The sequence below is a fragment of the Aedes albopictus genome, chromosome 2, assembly GCF_035046485.1.
Source record: "Aedes albopictus strain Foshan chromosome 2, AalbF5, whole genome shotgun sequence".
Taxonomy (NCBI): Eukaryota; Metazoa; Arthropoda; class Insecta; order Diptera; family Culicidae; genus Aedes; species Aedes albopictus.
The window spans coordinates 91,904,785-91,913,586 of NC_085137.1; positions in this window are offsets into that span (position 1 = coordinate 91,904,785).

Genomic DNA, 8,802 nt, shown 5'->3' on the forward strand with positions numbered 1-8,802 from the left:
AAACAGAAAAATATTCGTATCTAGAAGAGTGTACGAGCTGTATATATGATAATGTGTAAGGGTTACACACTTTTGGTGTAGTCTGGAAATTATGAACGTACCGTAAAATGGGGTGTTAAGAGACGGAAAAAAATTTCGACCTCATCAATTCATGGGTTCTACTCCTTAAAACTTTCAGGAAATGCAGTCCGATCTTTGTCTTGCTGCCTGCTACGCATATAGATTACAAAATTTGACGATTTTTTGGTGAAATTGAAGATATTTAACAAAATGTGCGAATTTTTGGAAAATATGTAAATGGGGTGTTAAGGAATTTAAGGAAATGAATGTAAAAGTTCTAATATTTCGATGAAAGATGAAAATTGATAAATTGTAAACAGTGACTGCAATATTTCTTGAACATCACCGATAAAGATTATCATAGCAAAGCAAAGCAAAGCAAAGCAAAGATAACCGTACACATCGTAGTTGCTACTCCGTGATTGACCAGAACAATCGAAGTTGCACAGAGAGCCAATGAATGTGAAAGCTTGGGACTAGCTAACCATTCTCAATGTGCACAATTTGAGAGTTCAGCTATTTAAAGTCAATAACGGCGCTGGCCACGTCCTTACGGTCATCAGGAAAGGGAAGGAATGTTAGTTCGACAACCGTTGCTACTAGAAACCGTGGAATCCACAGCATCCCCACAGTTGTCACGGGAAGGAATGGTGGTTAGTAGGGTAGGGTAAGGTGTGGATCTAGGAGCCACCTCTGTTAGGTGATATGATCCACTAGTTATATGGAAATACACGTCGCGGTCTTCATCACGATTATGATTTATTTGATCACGATGACCACTGTTCCCGGATTTCGTGCTCGCGTTTCCATCGCCCTACCGTGGAAACCGACTGATCTACGATTATTGTAGCGCGATTCTGAATCCGGATTTTTCACTCGCACTTCCATCGCCCTATCGAGAAAACCGACTGACCAACGAATATTGTAGCGCGATTCTGATCCCGGATTTTTCACTCGCACTTCCATCACTCTTACCTGAAAATTGTCAGCCATTCGAAAATTCTCAAGCTAATCTGATTCCGCATCACCGATAAAGATTATCATAGTCTTGAAAGTGCAGGGACAATTTCATTGTCATCAACCTTTGTACAGTATGACCCATAAAAAAATGCGAAAGTTTTCAAATACATTGTTCACCTGCTTCCAACCGCTAAACCTCACATTTATCTATTGGATATCATAGTCGGTACACTAATCTAACAAAGTCATATAAACATTGCCTGATTTAAACCACAACCCTTTGAAAAAAAACGTTGAACATATGGATCTCAAAAACGTCCACGCAAAAAAGACTATTTTTAAGGTTGAAATTTTCGATAAATTTCTCCCAGTCACATACAATTAAATGTTATTTAAAGAACAGCACTTTCATAGCTAGTCAATATCTTCAGGCATCCGTTGACGATTCAGACAAGTAAGAAACTTTATTGTCCTATAAATTATGAGACGTTTTCTGAAAGTTGAGGTATACGATAAATGAAGATTTTCAGAAAAGTGAGTGGCTTCAATTTTTAACAAACACATTATTCAGAGTTACAATTTAGAGTAACCAAATTCAATAGTTCAGACTAACCAACAGGTTGTAAACTAACGATGTGTTTTTACAGTTTTTTGTTCACTTAAAGCTCATTTATGTATGTCGAAATGTTTTATATGCAAGCATCATTAGATGGCCCAAGGTGTAAACTGTGTATTCAATGCTGATATTTCTACTCTGGAGCATCGCTGATAGGTCGTATTTTAGATTCTGAGATATTTTATCAGCCACAAGTCATCTTCATAAATACTTGCTTTTGCAAGAGTTAGTGGCAGACTGGTACACATAATTTATGGAACAAGTGAGCGTATTCCACATTTTCAAAAAGCTGTCACGTTTTAGTGCCAATCATTAATAATATTTAAATAAGAAAACATACGGAAAATCTATCTTAAAGAATACGCCTTCGTTAAAACATGACAAAACACCTAAAGAACACAAACTTCTGTAAAGAGAGGACTACTGTGGCAGTGAGTAATAAATATTTGACCAATGTTCTAATTATATGTATCAATCTAACACTTGTTTAAGATCTATATTGTGTGAGTTGAATTTATCATCCATAGCAACTGTTGGGATGTCTATGGCCAAAAATGAAATCCGTAATACGTTATTCAGAACAGTAACTGCTATACAATGAATCAATCGCCTTCATGATACAAATAAAAAAGTTAAACAGGTATTCTTCGATATAGCGTACCCTCGATATAGCGAATTCGATATAACGTACAACATTGATTTTTTTAATTTTTTTCCCAGAAAAAACTTTCACACAAACTACGACTTCACTCGAATCAATGTTGCAGCATTAGTCTTTTTACCCAAATTTATCGCAATTTGGAAAAAAAAATTAGTGTACGTTATATCGAAGCAAAATGTACGTTATATCGAAGCACAAAAAACGAAATGAGTTTTTAATGAAAACTCATGTTTTTCGTTAATGGTTTTGTGAATTTTACTGAATTCCTTAATTGGGGTTAATTTCACGTCGAATACATCAACACTAGCATAAACAATATTAAATTTTTCTCTGATTTGATATAACGTACACTTCGATATAACGTACAAAGAGAAATTTTTTTGTACGTTATATCGAAGAATACCTGTATGAGAAATTTAATCCCCTAATACCCCACCAGTTTATGAAACTAGATTTTTTCCACAAAAAATGTCGTTGTTTAAAAACCACCTTAGTAACATCACATATTTTACCCTAGTTTTGTTTGAAATGAGTTGTAGAACACCTTACGATCACTCACATATTTTTCCTGATAATATTTCTGACCTCACAAATGAATGTTTCAATGGCAGCGAAATTGAGAAAAAGCAATGCCGTTCTATTTTTCTTGTCTAGTGTCCAGTTGAAAACGTATTTTCATGAGTGGTAATCCTCATAGTATGCCTACACACACACACATACACACATTTGAAGCGAATTTGGAATAAATAAATCAATTTTTATACGGTTTGACGATTTTTCAAAGTAGTGCGTGAAGAGCACCCCATGAGTTCTTAACACCCCATTTTACGATATTAGTAGGTCTTACACATTTTAGGTGCTGAGCGGTTTAAGCGTGTAGAGGGAATCTTGGTGGAATTATTATTATTATTTTTTATTAGTTAGGCTTTCAGCCACAGGTTGGTTCACCTCCTAACTTGGTGGAATTCTTGGAAGAAGTCTTGGAGGTATTCCTAAAGGAATTCATAAATGGAAATTCTGGAAGGGATTGTTGGAGGAATTCTTGGCGGATGTCTTGGAGGAGTTGCTGTGGTAATTCTGGTAGGCATTTCTGGAAGAATTTTTGAAAGTATTTATTGAAAAATCCCTGGAGGTATTCCTAGAAAAATTTAAAGAAATCTCTGACCAAATTTCTGGAGGGATTCTTTGAGGATTTTTTGACATAACTAATGATGTAGCTCTTGGAGGATTTCTTAACACTTAAACTACCGAGGGGGTAAAAACTCCCGCGAACTACCAAGGGTCCAAAAAAAGTCGGAAGTCCAACTTTGACACGGCATTTCTCGGCCGTTTTTCAACCGATTTCAAAACTTTTTTTTGCGATGGAACCGGACAGGTTTCAAGATCATCGTCCATTTAAAAAAATATAAAATAGATGCGTCTACCCAAAGTTATTAAGCAAAAGGCACTTCCTAGTTTTTTTGAAAACGCATTTTTTGCGCACATTGATCAATAAAACAAAATTTAAAGCGATGACATATGGTTTTTTCGACTCTAAATCATGCATACAGCTGGAGTGAACATGTTTATGCAAAATTAGTGATTTTTCAGTACACTGATAATTTACCTTACTCAAGAAACTGCTAAAATACCCTATTTTTCACATAAAATAAGCAATAAATCAAAATTCAAAGCGATGACATATAGTTTTTTTGGTCTTAAATTGTTCGTAGGATTGTACTCGACATTTTTGATGAACAATGAAAATGTTCTAATTACACTCTTATTTTGTTTTACACGGAAAACTACGAAAATTCCATACTTTTTACACAAAGTAGTCAACAAAACTAAATTTAAAACGATACCATGTAGTTTTTTAGCCTTGAAATGTTCGTAGCAGTTTGGGGGACTTACTTGAAGAATAATAGTGATGTTTTCAATACACTCAAATTTTGATTCACTCAAAAATCAACGAAAATACCACATTTTCACGCAAAGTGCTTAACAAAAATAATAGCTCACAATGCAAAGTAGTTTTTTACCTTTGAATTATTCGTGAAAGCGTACTGGACGTTCTTGATGAGTAATAGTGACGTTTTCATGACACACTTAATTTATTTTACCCGAAAAGCTAAAAAAATATTATAATTTTCATACAAAACAGTAAATAAAACAAAATTCAAAGCCATAACATGTAGTTGTATGGCCTTAAATTTTCCGTTACAATGTACTGAACCTGTTTTTGATAAAATGTTGATGTTTAGATTACACTAATATTTTGTTTTATAAAAAAAATGTACGAAAATACCACAAAAAAGCGAATAAGCTAAAATTTAAAGCAATGGTATGTAGTTTTTCAACTTTGAATATATCGTAGTAGTTAAGTGGATTCATTTGAACAACCTTAGTGATGTTTTTATTACACTCATATTTTATATCACTCAAAATACTAGGAAAATACCACATTTTGCACACAAAGTAGTTATCAAATAAAAATTGGAATCAATGCATTATAGTTTTTTTTGCCATGAAATTATTTGTAAAAAAGTACTAGACTTGTTTGATAAACAATAGTGATCCTTCAATCACACTCGTTGTTTTCTAAATTCGTTTATAAAAAATCAAAAACAACTCAAATAAAGAGAACTTATTATGCGCAGCATATAGTCACATGTTGATGTACCGTAAAAAATATATATTTTTACACAGATAATTATTTTTGATAGCTAAAAGCACTGAGTTTTTCACTCAGGTGGAGTACTGACTCAATTTGGTATTTATAATTTTATAAAATTCTTCATGTTTTGATACAATAAATTAACCTAACATGTTTCATACGCTTTCCCATCATGCTGATACTCTTTGCGCTGCAATCTGTAATATTTTTTGGGATTTATTATGTTTGTCAGAGCACTATCAAAGTATCCCCAACATGAAAATGTGATTCTCAGTCATATGAAAAAATAACATTAATCACCCAAAACAATTAAAACTGTCCAATCCTTACATTGCAATTATAACTGAGACACCAGTACTTGTTTTAAAATTATTAAATCAGGAAAAATACATGGAATAATATTAGGGAAATTTGCTGAAAAACTATCAAAGCTACCCGGTTTTACGGTATTGCATCAGAAACTCTTCTATACACATTTGTTTTTCAGAAATTTCCCAAAAGGTGCATTTATATTTTATGATATCTTTCAAAGATTCTTTCAAAATATTTTGTCGTGGGTTCTTTTTGAAAATCTTTCAAAAATATTCTAGAGATTCCTTTAGGGATATTTTCAAAAACATCAAGGATTCATGCGGAATTTATTTAGGGGTTCTATTTCTCAAGAAATTATTTTAGAAAACTTTTGAAATGTTTCCGTGTATTATTCCTTTGGGTTTTCATCAGAAATTCCTCCAAGGACTCATTTAGAACTTAATCATATTTTTTCAGGAATCTCTTATTTTTTTTCCTGGAGCATTTTCGAAGTTTTTTTATTCTGGCTTTCTCCAGTTTACTCAAGTTTCCATCCTAGTGTTTTTCTTTTATTTGCTCCCATTACACAGCGCAACATTTTTTTGTCTCAAGAGCAAACTTATGTGTCTCCGAAGGATTTTGGGCCGCTGAATCCGAATCCGGGCTCAGATTTGCTCTAACACGTCACAATTTTGAGCTATACCTCAATTTATAGGGCAAAATATGCGATTTTGGGCTTTTTTGACTGAAAGCCATTAAGCAAGGAAATATTTTTTTAAGCCATCAAAAGGTTAGTTGGTCAGTTAACATCTAAATTAACGACTCATGCAAAATATTTTGTTTTACCTAATCAAATTTGATAGAATTAAGCATTTTATGTTAGTATGAAAACTTGCATGCAATTTTTGGAGGGTGACTTGTATGGGAAATATCGTACCTAACATAAATCGCTTAAAACTATCAAATTCGATTTGGTAAAACGAAATATTTTGAATGAGTCGTTAGTTTAGATGTTAATTAAGCAACTAACCTTTTGATTGCTTAAAAAAATATTTCCTTGCTTAATGGCTTTCAGTCAAAAAAGTCCAAAATCGCATATTTTGCCCTATAAATTGAGGTATAGCTCAAAATTGTGACGTGTTAGAGCAAATCTGAGCCCGGATTCGGATTCAGCGGCCCAAAATCCTTCGGAGACACATAAGTTTGCTCTTGAGACAGACAAAAAGTTTATTTTTGTTACGCTGTGTTATTAGTTCCTTCCGTGGTTTTTTCGATATTTTTAGAGATTTCCGATAATTACTTCTGGAATTTCTGCCAAAGAGTTTTCCGATATTTCTCCTGAATTTCTCCGCTGGTTTTCATCCGGAATTTCTCCCGGGATTTCTCTTAGACATTTTTAGAGTTCTTTCTAAATATTTCCTACCAGAGTTTTTTTTCGAGATTTCCCAGTTCTTCTCAGGATTTCTTCCGAAGTTTCTCTCGCGTTCCTCATTGCATAATTTCTCGCAAAAATCACGTGGATTCATTCCGACATGTCTCCGGTTATTTAACAATGAATTTTGTAGGTTATCTTAAGCAAAATGCTTAAGTTTGGAGCTCTGTATTTCAGCTTCTAGAGCACAAACTCCGAGAGTAATCTCAGGTGAAACTTCAAAAAACTCTCGCAAGAACCTTTATAAAATATCCCGGATGTAACCTCTGTAGAAATCCGGGGAGAAACTCCAGAAAAAAAAATCATTGAAATTTCTTAAAACTTCGGGAGAAATCCCAGAAGCAATTCCTTCAGAAAACTCGTGAAAAACACCTTTAAAATCCGGCAGGAGCCACAGTTGAAGTCTCAGCAATAGTGTCTGTAAAAGCCTTAGAAATCCCGGAAAAATCTCATGGAGAAGTACCAAGAGGAATACCGGAAGAAATCGCGGAAAACCTTCAAGAGAAATTCCGAGAAAAACTCTAAGAGAAATTCTGCGACAACATCTGATGTATATTCACGGAGAAAAGAGAATAAATTCCATGAAAATTTGTTTGGGCAGAACGCAGGAGGAAAAATCCAACGAGAGGCTCTGAGAGCAAATATGGGAAAACCTCTGGAAGAAAATCTATAGGATTCTCATAAAAACCTTCAGGAGACAATATTTGGATTTCAGAAATCCTGAAATATTCTCCAGGATTTTTCCGGAAAGAACTGTTTGAATCTAGGGTAAAAACGTCGATAGGAATACGAAAGAATCTCCGAGAGAAATTTGAAAAGGAATCCCAAGAAACAGGAATAAAAAAAGGCTGAAAATCTCTCTAATAAAGACACATAACCTAACCTTAACTTTGGAAACCAGTTAAGTTAGTATTTTTTTTTTTCATTTTCACGGGATTTCCGTTTATTTTTTGGTGATTGCTACTGCATGTTCAGAGACGCAAATGGACTCAAATAAAAAAAAATCCCTGGTGAATTTTCGGTTTGCCTTGTATTTGTTTCAGGTAGTAGATAACCCAAAACAGGTACAAAAAAGTCAGCAATAGAAATCTGCATGTGTTTGTTTTGAATTTTCGTAATTTTTTAGTAAAACAAAACGTGGATGTAATGTGAACATCAAAATTTTATCAAATACATGTCTAGTACATTCCAACGGAAAATTTTAAGACCAACAACTACATGCATTGCTTCAAATTTTGTTTTATTGACTATTTTGTAAGAAAATTATGGTATTTTAAAAACTTGTTTGGTAAAATTAAATAAGAGTGTCATGAAGGGGGTATTATTGTTCAACGTTCATCATTTCACGAAAAAATTCAAGATTAAAAACCAGAATGCATTGCCTTATATTTTTATTTGTTGACTACTTTGTGTGAAAAATGTGGTATTTTCCTAATATTTCGAGTGAAATAAAATATGAGTGTAATAAAAAATACACTAGGATTGTTCAAATAAATCCACTAAACTACTACGATAATTTCAAAGTTGAATAACTACATATCATTACTTTAAATTTAGACTTATTCGCTTTTTTGTGGTATTTTCGTTCATTTTTTTTATAAAACAAAATATCAAAAACTGGTCCAGAACATTGTAACGGAAAATTTAAGGCCATACAACTACATGACTTTAAATTTTGTTTTATTGACTGTTTTGTATGAAAATTATGGTATTTTTGTAGCTTTTCGAGTAAAATAAATTAAGTGTGTCATGAAAACATCACTACTACTCATCTAGAAAGTCAAGTACGCTTTCACGAATAATTTAAAGGTAAAAAACTACTTTGCATTGTGAGCTATTATTTTTGTTAAGCACTTTGCGTGAAAAATGTGGTATTTTCGTTGATTTTTGAGTGAATCAAAATTTGAGTGTAATGAAAACATCACTATTATTCTTCAAGTAAGTCCCCCAAACTGCTACGAACATTTCAAGGCTAAAAAACTACATGTTATCGTTTTAAATTTAGTTTTGTTGACTACTTCGTGTAAAAAGTATGGAATTTTCGTAGTTTTCCGGGTAAAACAAAATAAGAGTGTAATTAGAACATTTTCAATGTTCATCAAAAATGTCGAGTACAATCCTACGAA